The sequence below is a fragment of the Chaetodon trifascialis genome, chromosome 5, assembly GCF_039877785.1.
Source record: "Chaetodon trifascialis isolate fChaTrf1 chromosome 5, fChaTrf1.hap1, whole genome shotgun sequence".
In the NCBI taxonomy this organism is placed as follows: Eukaryota; Metazoa; Chordata; class Actinopteri; order Chaetodontiformes; family Chaetodontidae; genus Chaetodon; species Chaetodon trifascialis.
In genome coordinates, this window is record NC_092060.1 from 2,605,853 (window position 1) to 2,624,663 (window position 18,811).

An 18,811-nucleotide genomic window follows, 5' to 3' on the forward strand; every position below is an offset into this window, starting at 1 on the left:
GATCAAAATGCCCCTAAAAAATGTCTTCTGGGGAAAGGGTGTGTGTGTATTGTGTGTATTGTGTGTTTGTGTTGTCTCAGTCCTCTGGGTATCCTCCAGCAGGCTCCCTGTTTTGGGATTGAAAGACAAAATCAAAGATTAGGGCAGTACAAACACCAGTCTATTCTATCAAAGTAAAGGTTAATTTCTTTTCTATCTGGATTACAGGATTGGTTCTGTTATTTTCAAGTGATGACTGGTCTATGTAGAGTAGTCAAATATATAAACAAGCACAGATCCTGTGCAGACCCACAGCAGGCCCCTTAGAAGCCATCCAAAACTGGATTCTACGAATCAAAGTATCATCAACAGTATCATATACAGTATAAATAGGTTACCCTGTTTCCCTCTCAGCTCGTCTCCTGCTGTCTTTTAATTTTTGTGCCACGCAGGCTTTGATTTCAGTGTGTCTAATGGCTCCGTGAACTTTTTTGACATGGTCTGTAAGAAATGAAATGCTACTAAATTTACTCGGGGTTCACCAATTAATTCATGTTGTGTAAGATAGGTGTCAATGAGGATGCTAATGAAAATAATTGAAAAAGAGCAACATTTTTGTGTGTTAACAAGCTGATACAATAGCATTTTGCCCAACCCAAACAATATTCAGGTATGCTTACCAAATACTAGCTTCACTTTGCCTTTGTCAAGGCTCTGTCTTTTCTCCCCTACAATCCCCTTTTTTCCTGTGATGGAGCACGTCGCCATCTCTTCCATAGTGAGTCCATCACAGTCCTGCTTCTTGTAGCCATCACACCTTTGAGCATAATCCAAGGCGGTTCGATTCATTAAATCCATTACAGACTCGTTCTGCAAAGATGAAGAAATATTAGAATACGTCCACGTACTCCTAGAATGCAAAAAAGTCCAGTTCTCAAAGGTGTGGCATTGGCATGGGTGCTGGTGAGAAAAAAAGATTTGACTGAACTTTTTTTTTTCTGGGGTTCAGGTTGTGTGGCGAAGCTTATGTTTGCATCCCACATGTGCAATGAACTCTGCTGTCGCCAGGGTCATTTCACGGTGTCGTTATGAATCTCATTCAAAAGGAGTTCTGCTCTCTAACAGTTCTGTAAAGATGGGTTTTTAGCGATGCAATCGTCACACATGGCCTTGTGATACTTTTTAAAGCTACAGTAGAAAGGGTCGTTCTACACAATACGTGACTGTCAAAACAGGTCTAGACAACCGCCGCACTGTTCCTCTTTGACACTAAAGTCACCTCTGGCTCGTTGGTGTTCAGTTCTGGGGGGGGGGAGCTGGCAACTAGTGTGCCATCACCAAACATTAATTAGGAGAAATGAAAAGACAGCAGAATTTAAGTATAGATGATCAATTCATTGCTTACAAGAGGATTTGGGCAGGCCAAATATAATGAATGTATGGGAAACACTGCATGGTCCACAAATGAAATCACCTCTTCTGACTATGTAAGTGATACCTTTGTCTCTCCTATTTGGTTGTGAAGAGGGGCTGGGTGGCTGCTAGAAGGCACCGGGTGACTGGGGGCAGGCTGAGTTGCCTGTATAGCATCTTTCACAGTTTTTGCGATTATATCTGCTAGCCCTACAATAAATCAAAGAGGGAACACTTACCTATTCAAAATCACTAATTGAGTTGTCACTTAATATAGTTGTAGATTATTATTATAATATTGTCATGGAAATAGGTTCAAGGGTTAGGGTTAGGTTTTATATATATATATATATATATATATATATATATAATTCAAATATCAACCTGAGCTCACTGGAGGAAAAGAGAGGGACAGATACACAGCTTGAGATGGAGAGATACCTAGAAATCATGTCTGATTTTTTTTTTTTTTTTTCTTCACAAAAATAAAATGTCATGTTAATTTTATGAAGCAGTTTCCCAAGGTTAGGTAGCCATCAGTGAGGTATATAAGTTTTTGAGAACCATACTCCTTATCATGTATAGTGTACCTGAACTGAAAAAGATGATAATCGGTTAGAGCACTGAGACACAAAGATACATTCTACTGATTGCACATAACTGGAGCAATTACCATGCAGCTACATGGAACTAAAAGCATTTGAGCTATAGAATTCTCAGTGTGGAGCCCCCTTTAAATTGATAAATGTTTATTATAGAGAAGCTGCGTTCTGGATTCGCACAGCTGTTAAGGGTGTGAATGCTGTTTTCTGAAGAATGCCTTCCCACTGGTCTCACTCTGCTCCCACTAAGACATGAGATTACTGGCAAATGTTCTTTTTTCAGTTTGGATCTGGATATGAATATGACTCAAAATTTTGAAACTGTCACCTTCCACCATCTGTGGTTAGTGCTACAGATGGGTTCTACAGATTTGCACTGAACAAGTGTGATGTAACTTTAAGTGGTATGTTGGAGGAAGCAGAGAGAAAAAACAACCTAATTTCTGACTACATGAGCTAGAATTTCTGAACATTCAATGGTCTAAAACTTACAGTTTACAAAATGCAGGTGCCAGATGCATGCTCAGAATGAAAATTGAGTACACCCAAAGGCAGTAATATGCATGCAGATTCAGATATCACATCACAATTAGAAGACAAGAGTTCTGCACAGGCCTACAAATGAGACCTGGCCAGATTCTGTCCTTAATACTTCACTTGACAGGTCAGGGTTGTTCGATGAAATGTTGTAAAAAAAAAAGTTGTAGCCCCTGCATGTTCTGCACACACACACACACACACACACACACACACACACACACACACACACACACACACACACGTATATTTCAGCTTCAGGCCTCCATCGTAAACAGCAGTAAATCACGGGTGAATTCTCTGGCCAAATAATATGGTCAGCACTTCAACATTAAACATGTAACATCTGGGAAACATTGTCCATCTGTGTTTGAGCACAAAGCATCATTGATGTAAACACAGTCTCCCTTCGTGTGTTCTGTCAGGGTGGAACATAGTCAGTCTTTCAAATTCAGTGGCTTGAGGCTGAAAACCATTGTAGAACCATGTCTTTGGAAAGATATGGGCTCAACAGTTTCTGATTTCCTGTTGCTGGGTTGGCCTGAGTCATGCCTTATCCATGGAGTGGAGCATCTTTGAGTCCAAGGGCTCTATTTTCGATTCCGCCGCTAGCGCAGTGCAGAGTGCGGGCGCAATTCCTCCCCCTTTTCATTTCAGTCCCACCTAGCGGCGCAACTTGGAAGGAGGGAGTTGAGTCGACACAGCCGAGTCCAATCTTCACAAATCACACCAGCTCCTCGACTCACCTTTAAAAAACGCCACTGGCAAGACACATGGCAAGTTTCGAGGATGACTGAGCCCACACAGGAAAGTGTCCAACGCCCAAACTTCTTAGTTATTAATCGTCAGATGTTTTTTGAACCTATGTAACCGCAAATACTCACTCAATGACAAAGCTGGGAGGCGAGGCGCTCCCTCCGCTGCTCTCCCAGTTGACAGGGCACATGCAGTTCGGCCTTTCTCCGTCTTAAGTCCTTTAATGTGTCCTCCGTGAGTTCATAGTGACGTCCACGTCGTACAGCCATGTTGTGTAAAATGCAACATGCTACGAAGAATGCACCAACACTCTGTATGTTAATGAACCACCTGCCCAGTACAGACATCTAAAACACATTTTGAGAACCCCAAATGTGGGTTCGATGACTGAGACCGAGCACTGCTGAAAACACTGTTAAAACCACGCTGCCGTCTTGTTGAAGGTGTGATATATGCCGTCATCAACCACGTTTTCAGTGGATAGCCGTTATCACCTAGCAGCCACCCATCCAGAGGGGTGTCCCCCTGAAAGACTATAGGGATGCTAGAATTCACCAGGATGAACGAGTTATGTGCCGACCCGGGGAATTGGCACGTTGTCACCAGGCAATTTGATTCACAGATCACCAGACATCCCTGTTTCACCTGTGTACATTCGGTCAGGTTGAGTGACCATTACGCATGCCGAATGCGCTTATGATGTGGTCAGATGAGATACTGATCAAAATAAAGAAATTTAGGTCTGACTGTATGTGCTGACTCAGAATCGTGGCTGTTGCTAATTTTTGATCACAGTGAAATGCCAGACACTGTGGAAACCTGCCTGCGAGGTATTGGTGACGTGAGTGCATGACTCCGCCAGTTTACGAAAATCCACTTGCCCAGCGGTGTTGACCAGGTCTGAGGTGGTGAGCTTTCAGCACACTTTTACGCCGCTGGTGTGGACCGAAATGGACTGAAAATCCAAATCCGCCAGCTGATTATGCCGATACCTCCCCCTACTGCGCCGCAACGCCCATCCTGGCGTACCTCTGTGCACCTCGGTTTGCCAAAATACCAAGGATTATTCGCATGAATGCTTAGCAATATGATGCTGTGGATGGGGTCAACAATCAAACGTATTTTAATCACCTAAAGAAGGCCAACATAAAAACCTCAATATCAGCGTATACTAAATTTAGAATATCTTCACTGCTTTGCCTTGCAGAGAGCCCTTTCCTTTGGCATTAAGCATGTGCAGCATGTAGAGGAATATGAAGTTATACAGTTAGTGCCAAAGGAAAGGGCTCTCTGATGGCAAAGTGAGCTGTGAAAATCGGGGTACAGTGATACACTCAATCCACAATTCGATTCACAATACAAGATACACGGCTTGATATTGTGATGATACCTGCAACAAAACTTGAATGATGAAAAAGTATGATAAAAATATTTTCTTTGATTTAAAGGTCTTTCTATTTCTTATGAAACAGTTAAGTAAATGTTGTATTATGGGAACATGTTATAGCTTAATGATAAATGTACGGTGGCCGACAAGGGCAAACGGGCTGCAAAAAGCAAAACGCTGCAAACATAGGAATGATGCAAAGCCAAAAACACACAAACACATAAAACAAATGCAGCAAAAAAGCACTGCAAGAGAAAAATGCTGCAATCACAGAAACAAAGCAGAAGCAAAAACTTACAATCACACAAAACAAATGCGAAAGAAAAATGCTGCAAAAATCAAAACACACACAACCCCAAAACAACTGCAAGAGAGAAACACTGCAAATTCACTCCACAAAACGGAAGTGCACCGGGCCACTAGGCCCTCACTCGACCTGAGGGATGGACCAGTCCTATAGGACCAGACCATAGAGATATAAAGAGTAGACGCCGCATTGACCGCTACTGCCTACTGGCGCTGACGAACCGTGGACCGGTCACCCGCTCCACTCAGTCTATTTGGCAGGTGCAAAGAAGTGTCAGCGCCTTTAATCCATCGTAACTTTCTGAATACTAAACTGATTCTCACATGTTTTTTTTTTTTTTGCTGCAAACATCATACATGTAGCTATGATACAGGACAAATGGTTCGGCGTATTTTAATATTCACATGGGATTAACAGTAATAGAATATTCTGATGTAGCCTAGACTGTAGATAGGTATTTTGCAAAAACTGTAAACACACACATTATACACACACACACATTATACACACACACACACACACACACACACACACACACACACACACACACACAAAAATACATTTTGTTGCTTACCCCACCCACAGCAGTACATGGCGTAGCTTCCTCCTGTTTCTCCAAACTGTAAACGTCTAAACCCAAATCTACTGCAGAAAAGGGAAGTTCAATTCAATTCAATTCAATTGAATTGAATTGAATTCAATTCAATTCAATTCAATTCAATTCAATTCAATTCAATTCAATTCAATAGTCCTTTATTAGTCCCGCAAGAGGAAATTCCAATTTATAAAATTTATAAATATCCTTTTAAACTCAAGAACAGTAAAATATTGTCTTCAATGTTTGAGCCAGACTAGTGCCTTGGTGTTGAGTTTGCATATTCTGCCTGTGTTCACATGGGTTTCCAACATTTCAAAAAAGTACTTGTCAATTCTTTGGAAGACAGATAAAAATTAAACATCTGCTGGTGGTAATATGGCCAGTTGTGTGGACATCGATTCACTGTCTTTCTGTCAGGATAACATGAATACTCACTGGCTCTGAAGATCTTGTGCCAGGAGACTTTTTATTCCCAAAATTTCTGGATCAAGAGGGGAAGACACACACAATATAATAATACTGTTGGAGACATGGGCATGCAAAATATTACTCAACAGCTTCACACAAAACATTCTCATTATGACTGATCTGAACTTGGTTTCATGAAACAAATCCAGTCTCTGTATGTCTTTACTCTGTTTGCCTATCTGTCCCTGGGTTTAATTCTGCACCCCACCATCCAATGATATCACTCCTGGTTCTTCAACCTTCTCATTCTCAATCTCACAGGTGATACACTGCTGTGTGAAGCACAGTTGGGCACAGTGAAGAATATGGTAAATGAACTGTACTTGTATAGTGCTTTTCTAGTCTTATCAAACAAGTGCTCTGCAATACATGTCTATCATTCACCCATTCACACATATATTCATAACCTGATGGCATAACCTGATGGCAGGTGCTACCATGCAGGGTGCCAACCAAATAGGTCAGGGAGACCTAATCATTCACACACACACATTTACACACTGATGCACAGCATTGGGGCGACTAGGGGTAGGGCTGCACAATTGATAAAAAATTTAACAAAGTCGCAATACACTCCTGATCAAAATTTTAAGACCAGTTTAAAAATTGCTAGAATTTACATTTTGCACTGTTGGATCTTAAGAAGGTTCTAAGTAGAGCTTCAAAATTGCAAAAAGAAGAAATGGGAGTGAGACAAAAAAAAAAATTGAGCAAGCAATTTATTGCAAAAAAGTATTAAACTGAAATAGGCTGTTCATCAGCTGATCAAAAGTTTAAGACGATGGGCTCTATTTTCGACTCCGCCGCCGGCGCAGCGCAGTAGTATTTTTGAGCGGCGCAGGCAGGCTCACAGCGCATTTGGAATTTTGGTAAACCGAGGCATACAGAGGTGCGCCAGGATGGGCGTTGCAGCACAGTAGGGGGGAGGTGTCGGCATAATGAGCCGGCGCATTGGAATTTTCAGCCATTTCGGTCTGCGCCAGTGGCGTAAAAGTGCGCTGAAAGCTCGCCACCTCAGACCTGGTCAACTCTGTGCGCCAGTGGCGCAAGTGGATTTTCATAAACCGGCGGAGTCGTGCGCTCACGTCACCAACACCTCATAGTCAGGTTTCCACAGTGTCTGGCATTTCACTGCGATCAATAATTAGCAACAGCCGCAATTCAATGCAACTATCTGAGCCAGCACAGTCAGAACTAAATTTCTGTATTTTGATCGGTATCTCATCTGACCACATCGAAAGCGCGTTCGGCACGCGTAATGATCACTCACCCTGACCGAATGTACACAGGTGAAACAGGGATGTCTGGTGATCTGTTACTCAAACTACCTGGTGACAAATGTATTTCCCCTTTCCCCGGGTCGGCACATGACTCGGTCATCCTGGTGAATTCTAGCATCCCTACAGTCTTTCAGGGGGACACCCCTCTGGATGGGTGGCTGCTAGGTGATAATGGCTATCCACTGAAAACGTGGTTGATGACGCCATATATCACACCGTCAACAAGATGGCAGCGTGGTTTTAATGGTGTTTTCAGCAGTGCTTGGTCAGTCATCGAACGCACACTGTGTTCAATAATTAGCAACAGCGACGATTCAATGCAACTGTCTGAGTCAGCACATACAGTCAGACCTATATTTATATATTTTGATCAGCATCTCATCTGACGACATCGCAAGTGCGTTCGGCATGCGTAATGGTCACTCACCCTGACTGAATGTACACAGGTGAAACAGGGATGCGAACTAATTGGTTAACGTCGCTGTGCCAACCAGAAACAGCCGTGGCATCCTACAGAGCATATATACTGCATCTATCTCAGAGCACTCGAGAGACAGAGAGAGACAGACACATGGAAAAAACTTAAGTGATGATCGTTGTCCGCTTTTACCCACATCATTTCATTCCAAATACAAATGTAATCATAGTAATGCTTAATGTTATCTACAAAGATGGAGTACATCATTGCTTTCAGGAGGATGAGGAGGAGGCCAAGGATTTACCATCTAAGGACCTCATATTTAGACATCAGAATCAGAATCAGAAATCCTTTATTTATTCCCAAGGGGAAATTGTTTTTGTTGCAGTGCTCCTTTCAAGAATAGAATTAGAATAAAATTAGAAAAGAAAGAAAAGAGAGAGAACTATATATATAAAAAGCAAATATAAAAACAAAATATTTATATTGAGAATATATATATATATAGAACAGAATATAAAACAATACACACACACACACACACAGACATGAGTGACGTCAGTCTCCTCCTGGGAGAAGTTTGGGCGTCGGACTTGCCACTTGCCATGTGCCTGGCCAGCGGCATTCTTAAAGGTGAGGCGAGGAGCTGCTGTGATTGGTGAAAATTTGACTTGGCTGTGTCAAACCCACTACAGGCGTTCTCCTCTTCCTCTTTCCGAGTTGCGCCGCTGGGTGGGACTGAGATGAGAAGGAGGAGGAGATGCGCCGCTGGCGCAGCGCACGAAAATACCAAAGTCTGTGCCGCGACGCCCCATCGGCGCAGAGGACCTGACTTTGTGGCGCCTGTGCCGCGCCGGTGGCGGAGTCGAAAAAAGAGCCCCATATTTTAAAAAAAAACCAAACCCCGCTAAAATAGAAATAACATTTTCAGAAAAGGACTCAGTGATGAGAAGCTGCGCTATTGTTAATCACCTCAAAAATTCTTTTCGGCCTGCTTGATGCTAGTGTTTCCAGGAGGCTAGAGTCGGTGTGTACATATGCTAAAACGATGTCGGACTCCGTAGTTTTCTCTGGACCCCTGCCAAATCTGACCAGTGATGATATGTTTAGCCGCATGTCATCGTTCAATCGCTGGCTGTCAAGGTGGTGTCCAGCAAACGGTGTGGGCTTCATTGATAATTGGCAGACTTTCTGGGGAAGACCTGGTCTGATTAGGAGAGACGGCATCCATCCCACTTTGGAGGGAGCAGCTCTCATCTCTAGAAATCTGACCGATTTTATTTATGAACCTAACCCCTGACAACTCAGAGTTGAGACCAGGAGGCAGAGCTGCAGTCCTACACGCTTCTCTGCGCCTCCATTAGAGCAGTTACCCACCCAACACTCCATAGAGACTGTGTCTGCCCCCCGACCACGTAAACTAAGTAAACCAAAAGTACAGAGAAGAGGAGTTAAACATAAAAATCTAATTAAAATTAGAACAACCTCTGCAATAGTACAACAAGATAGGAGAATTAAATGTGGACTCCTTAACATCAGATCTCTGTCCTCTAAAGCTGTTCTAGTAAATGAGTTAATATCAGACCATAATGTTGATTTATTTTGTCTGACTGAAACCTGGCTGTGTCCTGAAGAGTATGTGAGCCTAAATGAAGCTACTCCTCCGAGCCATATTAATACCCACATTCCTCGAGGCAGCGGCAGAGGAGGTGGAGTTGCAGCCATTTTTGACTCAAGCCTTTTGATCAACCCTAAACCTAAACTCGACTATAACTCATTTGAAAGCCTTGTTCTCACTCTTTCTCATGAGAAATGGAAAACAGTGCAGCCACTTTTATTTGTTGTAGTATACCGCTCTCCTGGTCCTTACTCCGAATTTATAGCTGAGTTCTCAGAGTTTCTATCAAGTTTAGTTCTTGAAGCAGATAAAGTAATTATTGTAGGTGACTTTAATGTACATGTCGACGTTGATAATGACAGCCTTAGCACTGCGTTTATCTCAGTATTAGACTCAGTTGGCTTCCGCCAGAATGTACATGAACCGACTCACTGTTTTAACCACACCCTCGACCTTGTTCTGACATATGGCATTGAAATCGAAGACTTAATAGTCTCCTCACAGAATCCTCTTTTATCAGACCATCATTTAATAACTTTCGAATTCATATTACCAGACTACCAGCCAGTAGGCAAAAATTCTTACACCAGACTCCTGTCTGATAGTGCTGTAGCTAAATTTAAGGATATGATCCCATCAGTATTTAATTCAATGCCATGTCTCAATACAACAGAGGAGTCTTATGCTAACGTTAGTCCCTCCCAGATTGACTTCCTGGTTGATAGTGCTACAGGATCGTTGCGTATGACACTTGACTCTGTTGCTCCCCTAAAAAAGAAGAAAATTAAACAGAGGCTTAAACAGTTAGCTCCATGGTATACTCCTCAAACCCGCAAATTAAAGCAAACTTCACGGAAAATAGAAAGGAAATGGCGTTCTACCAATTTGGAAGAATTTCGGTCCGCCTGGCAAGACAGTCTTAAAATATACAGGAAAGTCCTCCGCAGTGCCAGGGCAGCCTATTACTCTGCACTAATAGAGGAAAATAAGAACAATCTCAGGTTTCTCTTCAGCACTGTAGCCAGGCTGACAGAGAGCCATTATTCTGTTGAATCATGTATTCCTTTAGCTCTGAACAGTAATGACTTCATGAGCTTCTTTAATGATAAAATTCTAAATATTAGAGACAGAATTCATCGACTCCTGCCGTTAACAGGTACTGTTTTGTCTTCAAACACAGAAATCGTAGAAACTGTTACTCAGTCTGTTGCAGTTTTAGACTGTTTTACTCCTGTTGACCTTCACCAACTAATTTCAATAATTTCATCATCAAAATCATCTACCTGTATTTTAGATCCTATCCCGACTAAGCTGTTTAAAGAAGTATTACCTCTAATTGACTCTTCAGTTTTAGACATGATCAGTCTCTCTTTATCAACAGGCTACGTACCACAGTCCTTTAAAGTAGCTGTGATAAAACCGCTACTGAAAAAGCCTACTCTTGATCCAGGGTTTTTAGCCAACTATAGACCGATATCCAACCTTCCCTTTCTCTCAAAAACTCTTGAGAAAGCAGTAGCCAATCAGCTGTGCGACTTTCTAAACAATAATAGTTTATTTGAGGATTTCCAGTCAGGATTTAGAGTGCATCATAGCACAGAGACAGCACTGGTTAAAGTTACAAATGACCTTCTAATTGCATCTGATAAAGGATTTGTCTCTGTACTAGTCTTATTGGATCTTAGTGCTGCATTTGACACCATTGACCATGGCATCCTATTGCAGACACTGGAACACTTCATTGGCATTAAGGGAACTGCGCTAAGCTGGTTTAAATCCTACTTGTCAGATCGCTCTCAGTTTGTACGCGTTAATGACGACTCCTCTGTGCTCACTAAAGTCATCTATGGAGTTCCGCAGGGTTCTGTGCTTGGACCAATTCTATTCACCTTATATATGCTTCCTTTAGGTAAGATTATCAGGAAGCACTCAATAAATTTTTATTGGTATGCAGATGATACCCAGCTATATTTATCAATGAACCCGGAAGAAACCAGTCAGTTAACTAGACTACAAGCATGTCTTCATGACATAAAGACCTGGATGACCTGCAATTTTCTGATGCTAAACTCGGACAAAACTGAAGTTATAGTAGTAGGCCCTAAACATCTTAGAAAGTCACTTTCTGATGACATAGCAGCTATGGATGGCATTGCGTTGGCCTCCAGCACCACTGTAAAGAATCTGGGAGTCATCTTTGACCAAGACATGTCCTTTCACTCCCATGTAAAACAAATTTCAAGGACTGCCTTTTTTCACCTACGTAATATCACAAAAATCAGGCATATTTTGTCTCAAAATGATGCAGAAAAACTAGTCCATGCATTCGTAACTTCCAGGCTGGATTATTGCAATTCTTTACTATCAGGCTGCCCAAATTCGTTGCTGAATATTCTCCAGTTGCTCCAGAATGCTGCAGCACGTGTTCTGACAAAAACCAGGAAGAGAGATCATATTTCTCCAATACTCGCCACTTTGCACTGGCTCCCTGTAAAGTTTAGAATAGAGTTTAAAATTCTCCTCCTTACTTACAAAGCCATAAATGGCCAGGCACCTTCTTATCTTAAAGAGCTCATAGTACCTTATTGCCCTACTCGAACACTGCGTTCCCAGAATGCAGGTCTACTAATGGTTCCTAAAGTCTCAAAAAGCAGAACAGGAGTCAGAGCATTTAGCTATCAAGCTCCTCTCCTGTGGAACCATCTTCCAGTCTTTGTCCGGGAGGCAGACACTGTCTCTACATTTAAGAGTAGGCTTAAAACTTTCCTTTTTGATAAAGCTTATAGTTAGGGCTGGCTCAGGCTGGTCCTGGACCAGCCCCTAGTTATGCTGCTATAGGATTAGACTGTCGGGGGACATCCAAAGATACACCGAGCTCCTCTGTCCTTCTGTCCCTCTCCATCCGCACGCTCTCATGTCCTACCACGGCGTGTTACTAACTTAGCTCCTTCCCCGGAGTCTCTGTGCTTTGTCGTCTTGCAGGTTCCCATGGACAGTGGCTGAATCTGGATTGTGGATTTCAGCTGCATCTCCTGCCTTGGCCCTGCCTGACATCCACTGCAACTGCTACTGCTGTTATTACATCCACTGTCACTGTTACTATGACTGCATGTCTGTCTCTCTGTCTCTCTCTCTCTCTCTCTCTCTGACTGCATTTCTGTCTGTCTGTCTGTCTGTCTCACTCTCCCTCTCTTGCTCTTCCTCTCTCACCCAACCGGTCGAGGCAGATGGCCGCCCACCCAGAGTCTGGTTCTGCTCGAGGTTTCTGCCTGTTAAAAGGAAGTTTTTCCTCGCCACTGTCGCCAAGTGCTTGCTCATGGGGGAATTGTTGGTTTCTTTGTAGATAAAAGAGCTTGGTCTGTACCAGCTCTATATGGAAAGTGTCCTGAGACAACTTCTGTTGTGATTTGGTGCTATACAAATAAAATTGAATTGAATAGTGAGAATGTTGCTCCAAGTGGTGAAGATGGCTTCACGGAGGGCATCCACTGTCTGGAACTGGTGTCCATTTTTGTAAACTTCCCTTGCCATCCAACCCCAAATGTTCTCAGTTGGATTTAGATCAGGGGAACATGCAGGATGGTCCAAAAGAGTGATGTTTTTTCTCTGGTAGAAGTCCTTTGTCAGGTGGGCATTGTGAACTGCAGCATTGTCCTGTTGAAAAAGCCAGTCATTACTACACAGATGATGGCCTTCCGTCATGAGGGATGCCCCCTGCAACAGCCAGCTGCCGTTTGACACCTCTGCACAACCTGAAGCTCCATTGTTCCATTGAAGGAAAAAGCCCCCCAGATCATGATAGCACCCCCTCCACTGTGCCGTATAGAAAACATCTCAGGCGGGATCTACTTGTCATGCCAGTAATGTTGGAAGCCATCAGGACCGTCAAGGTTAAATTGCCGAGGATTGTCCCGTGTCTTGATGGACAGGCAATTGGATCCCCCGGCCCAGGGCCAGTGAAATTTTTTTGGGTCTACCACTTGACTTTTTTTTCCATAACCCTCAGGATCTTTTGAGAAGTTTAAAATGGCTGTCTTACTGCATCCAACCTTAGCAGCAGTGGCATGCTGCGAGAGGCCTTGCTTATGCAACTCAACAATCTGACTGCGTTCAAAGAGAGAAAGCTTTTTTGCCTTTGCCATTAGGAGGTCATGACCGTCAGGTCATACCTGACAGAAAATGACACTGAATCCACATTTTTGTGAAGATTTGGACTTTTAAATGGAGTGGTCTTAAACTTTTGATCAGCTGACGAACAGCCTATTTCAGTTTAATTCTTGCTTGCAATAAATTGCTTACTCTTATTATTTATTCTTTTGGATTTTGAAGCTCTACTTAGAAACCTCTTAAGATCCAACAGTGCAAAATGTAAATTCTTGCAATTTTTCAACTGGTCCTAAAATTTTGTTCAGGAGTGTGTCGCCAAGTGCAATATTCAAACTGCAAAAGCTGCAATTTCTTGATTGATGACATGACAGTCAAATGTGTGACAAAACTGATGCAGAGATGCTCTGGCCTCTAAATCTTGTTCTCCAGATGTTAGAAAAAATGTCAGTTTGGAACAGATGGCATATTGTGCAGCCACATATGTGTATAATACAGGCGCTTACTATAAGAATTGTATAGTTAATCACAATCACATGTTATCTGCCATACACACACCAAAGTTCAGATCAAACCGAAAATTTTTCACACCACTGAGTAACTGGAGAGACGGCAGATTGCAGCCAATCACCTTCTCTGCAGACCTAATGACATGCTGCAGTCTGCCCTTGTCCTTGGCGGTGGCAGCAGTGTATCAGATGGTGCTGGAGGAGGTGAGGATGGAGTTAATGATGGCTGTGTAGAGGTGCACCATCATTGTCTTTGGCAGATTGAATTTCTTCAGCTGCCGTAGGAAGTACATCCTCTGCTGTGCTTTCTTGATGAGGGAGCTGATGTTCAGCTCCCACTTGAGGTCCTGGGAGATGATAGTTCCCAGGAAGCGGAAAGACTTCACAGTGTCAATAGTGGAGTCACAGAGGGTGATGGGGCAGGTGAGGCTGAGTTCTTCCTGTAGTCCACAACCATCTCCACTGTCTTTAGAGCGTTGAGCTCTAGGTTGTTCTGGTTGCACCAGGTCACCAGATGGTCAACCTCCCACCTGTAGGTGGACTCGTCACCATAAGAGATGAATCAGATGAGGGTGGTGTCGTCCGCAAACTTCAGCTGCTTGACTGGTGAGTGGAGGTGCAGCTGTTCGTGTACAGGGAGAAGAACAGAGGAGAAAGAACGCAGCCCTAAGGGGACCCGGTGCTGATGGTCTTAGTGTCAGAGACGTGTTTCCCCAGCTTCACCTTTAAGGTGGGAATTGGTGGAGGTGACTGGAGCTGGAGGTGTTGTGGGGGATGGTTGCTGGACTGTCCCTTTGTCTTTCAAAGCAACAGTAGAACTCGTTCAGGTCGTTTGTTAATGGAATGGGGGACTTTAGGCTTGTAGTTTGTGATCTGCCTGAGCCCTTTCCAGACAGACGCAGAGTCATTAGCTGAGAAGTGGTGTTGGAGCTTCTCAGAGTGCAGTTGTTTAGCCTCTTTCACTGCCTCGCTAAACTTGTACTTCAACTCTTTGAATCTGTCCTTGTCCCCACTCCTGAAGGCCTCTTCCTTTGCCAACCTTAGCTGTCTGAGTTTGGCTGTGAACTACGGTTTGTCATTGTTGTAACTCAACCTGGTGTGTGATGGAACACAGCAGTCCTCACAGATGTTGTGTGATGTAGGAAGTCACAGCCTCCGTGTACTCATCCAGACTGTTGGTAGCAGTCCTGAACACATCCCAGTCAGTCCAAACATGCCTGGAGATCCTCCACAGCCTCACTGGTCCACTTCCTTGATGTCCTCACTGCAGGTTTGCAGAGCTTAAGTTTCTGCCTGTACGAAGGAATTAGGTGGACCATGACGTGGTCAGAGTGGCCCAGTACAGGGCGGGGGACGGCGTGATAAGCATCCCTGACAGTGGTGTAACAGTGATCCAGAATATTCTCCTCTCTGGTTGGGCATTTAATTAACTGTTTTACCCGAAAGTTCCGTGTCTCTGTCTGCACGGTGGAGTTGGAAGCCAGCCAGCTGCAGCGCAGAGTCTGGTATTAATCCACAGAACCACGTCTTGATGAAGCACAGAACCGCAGATGAAGAAAAGTCCCTGTTTCTACCCAACAGCAGTTGCAGTTCCTTCAGTTTGTTGGGCAGTGAACGCACGTTAGAGAGAAATATTCCCGGTAACGCTGTGCGTAGTCCACGCTGGCGGAGACGCATGAGCGACCCATTTTCCTCTCCTCCAGTGTTTCACTGCGTGAGTCTGTAATTGTCTGTAATTTTACACATTTTTTTTATACTATTTTTAAAAAACAGAAAACTGCTGTTAAAATTCAAAATCATTTACCATAAAATTAGGATTTTTTTCTTACAGTGTAAGGTTGGACAAAAGGTAGAAACAATTTTTCTTGCAGAAGGACAAATAAATCTAAATCTAAAATCTCAATTTGTCATGTCTGCTCAGTTTTTTGCACAAGTCAAGACTTCCCATCAGGAACTGCTGGTCTCCTGAGACGATTGCCTGTCCCAGGCCATCCCTGGTTGCACATTGCACTAGACTTCATCCCTGGTCTACCCCACTTACAAGGTAATATTGTAATCCTCACTATTGTTGATCAGTTCTCTGAGGTTGCCCATTTTATTGCTCTGCCCAAGCTACCCTCTGCCAGTGAGACTGCTGATATGCAGGCCCAGCATGTTTTCTGCCTGCACACCATCCCTGCAGAAACGTGACAAAAACTAATCTTAAATTGATTGTTTTTTGTTTGTTTGTTTGTTTTTTTTATTTACAACTAACAGTCAGATCTGCTGATGTGTTTCTGCAGTTGCATTCTGTATGTTTGGTTGCTCTTCACTGTAGCTTTCTTCTGTTTTGCGGAGACCCTGTCAAATCTGTATCCAAATATCTTTTTCTGAGAATTGAGAACACCATTGGTCAGCTAACATTACTGGCATGACTGCTGAACTTCTCTCTGCACACTCCTTTCATCAATACAGCTTTTACAGGCCTTGCAGAATAAAACCTTGACTGGTCACTGAACAAAGTTGTCAGGCTACACAATGAAGTACATTTAAATTAATCCAACATGCGCTGCTCCCCAATTAATTTCCACTGACCTTTCATGAACAATGACTTAATAATTAAATGAGGAGTTTTCTGTGTTTTTTGCTCAACATGCCTGCTGCACATCTCTCAACTGAGCCTGGGTGCAAACCAGGACAGAAAACCATAAAGCAGCAGCAGCAGCAAAAAAAAAAAAAAAAAAAAAAAAAATATGTCCATTATTTTCAGAGTGTGGTTCTGAATGGCTGCTGTGCTGATGGACTGCAGTGTTTATATAGACTGAACCTCACAGGCCAGCAGGCTGTTGGTGCACTAAAATCGTTCCTCTAACAATCAGCATTACTTTACCATCTTACTGTTGTAAGAGACAACACTGGATAGAGTTTATGATTTTCAAAATGAATTTTAGGCTCTGGGAAGGTTTGACCACTAACATGTATACGTCTTCGGTTGCCAAATAAACATCTATTTTATGGATTGGATCAAAATTTGGAACAGACATTCATATTTCCCACACAATTTATCCTACTGACCACTGACTTCTCATTTGGCACCACCCCCAGGTTTACCTCTGTGGTTGCCAGCAAAATGTGTGAGAGACTGTCATAAATTTTGATCCAAACATTAGTGGCCCCCTTATAATGAACCAAAATAACTTTGGTGATTTTCTAACCTTCCATCTGGGACCATCATGAGGTAAATATGTTCATTTGTTCAATACTTTTGTTTGTGATCAAATACCGGTAAAGCTAATGGCATTTCCATTTGCCTCAGCTTTGTGTTTTGTGCTAATTAACATGGGATAGAACCACTATTTATTAAGTGAGTTTGATGTAAATGATCAAATTGTTAATTCATACAATGTTGTGTTGGACAGACCAATGAATTGACCAATGAGAAGAAAGTAATATTACATACAGTTACTCAGTAAAGTGACGTGTTACTGTCAGTCTCCAGTGGACCATGTGGGAGCTATTCCTATGTTCCCAGAGTCCTATGTTCTCAGGGGCCAGGGTTGGGGTTATTTTATCCGAACACAACTGAAGGGTAAATGTCTATCAGAAGAATATTGAACCCAGCAATGTAGGACCTTGCGAGCATATGCTCCTGACTTTTGTTGTTAAACATTTTTGTTTTTGCAGTATAACTCAACTTTTCTTGAATCTTCATCTGTGAGGGTGCATACACACCATTCTTGGGAAGTGTGTGTGCTCAGAGTCTTGCGTGTGAGTGTGTGACTTTGTCTTAGGGTGATTATGCAAATGCAATTAGAGTCTCTTTATCTGTTCAAAGGCACCAGGATGAAAGCGAGGCAGACTTGACCTACTACACATCGCATCTTCTGTCCTGTGTTCAGCACAAGAATACCAATGTTCCTGCATTAACCCAGAGAGACAGTGAGTGAGCACTGAAAAAAAACCAAAAAAAAACAGAAAAGTTAGCAGCATGTTAATGGAAGGCAAGAAAGGGAGTGTGTGGGCATAAGAAAAGAAGGGCGCTAATTTCTGGAGTTAAATCAATATCAAGGAGCGGTAAAGAGAATTTTAATGAGTGATAGATATGGAGACAGGCTGTTTACCATCAGAGAGGGCCTTCAATGTACTTATGAACTGAAGTCAACCTCATTGCTGCTGCTATTTGTTGTTGAGGTGCACCTGTTTCTTTAAAGTCTCCCAGCAGGAATTTAAACCTCCAATGTTCATCTTAACTGAACATGTTCATTTTATAATGTGTTGTGAGTACCCTGGATTCAATAGCCTGAATCGCTGCCCACATCTCAGATTTTGTTAATGATTCAGATATGTATGGTATTGAGCTCACTGACAGTTGTGTCAATCAGAACTCTGCAGGCAGGCTTTAGAATGGAGACATCACCTTCCTGTGACAGAGCAAGAATCCATCCCAACAAAAATGAAAATATGGAGTACCATCTGACATCAGATGCTCTCACGAAAGAGAAGCAGTCAGCCATGGCAGAGGTTAGTGTGCTGTGTGTGTACAAAAGTTTAGTACGACAAAGGATGTTATAAAAATTGAATAGGTTCTTGAAAGGAAAAAGGTTCCCCACCCCTGCTATAAACCCATATCAGCAGCCAGAGGCCCTGCAGAACCACTGTTCAAATTGTATGCATACATGAGTTCCAGACAGATTTTTTTTGATGTCCACATGTGCAAGTTCCTCAGACCCAGTTTTTGCTTCCCAGTTGGATAATTCATGAATAAGCACTTGTTTGACCAGCATTTAGGCTTACAACAGATGTCTGGGGGCCTCACAAACATTCTGAGAATCCATTCACAGAGCACCCAACTTAGC

General features: G+C 42.8%; 1 pseudogene; it reads left to right on the top strand.

The window, feature by feature from the left end:
• Positions 1 to 9,012, top strand: part of LOC139331745 (uncharacterized) — a 293,461-nt pseudogene extending 284,449 nt beyond the window's left edge.
• The last annotated feature ends 9,799 nt before the right edge of the window (positions 9,013 to 18,811 follow it).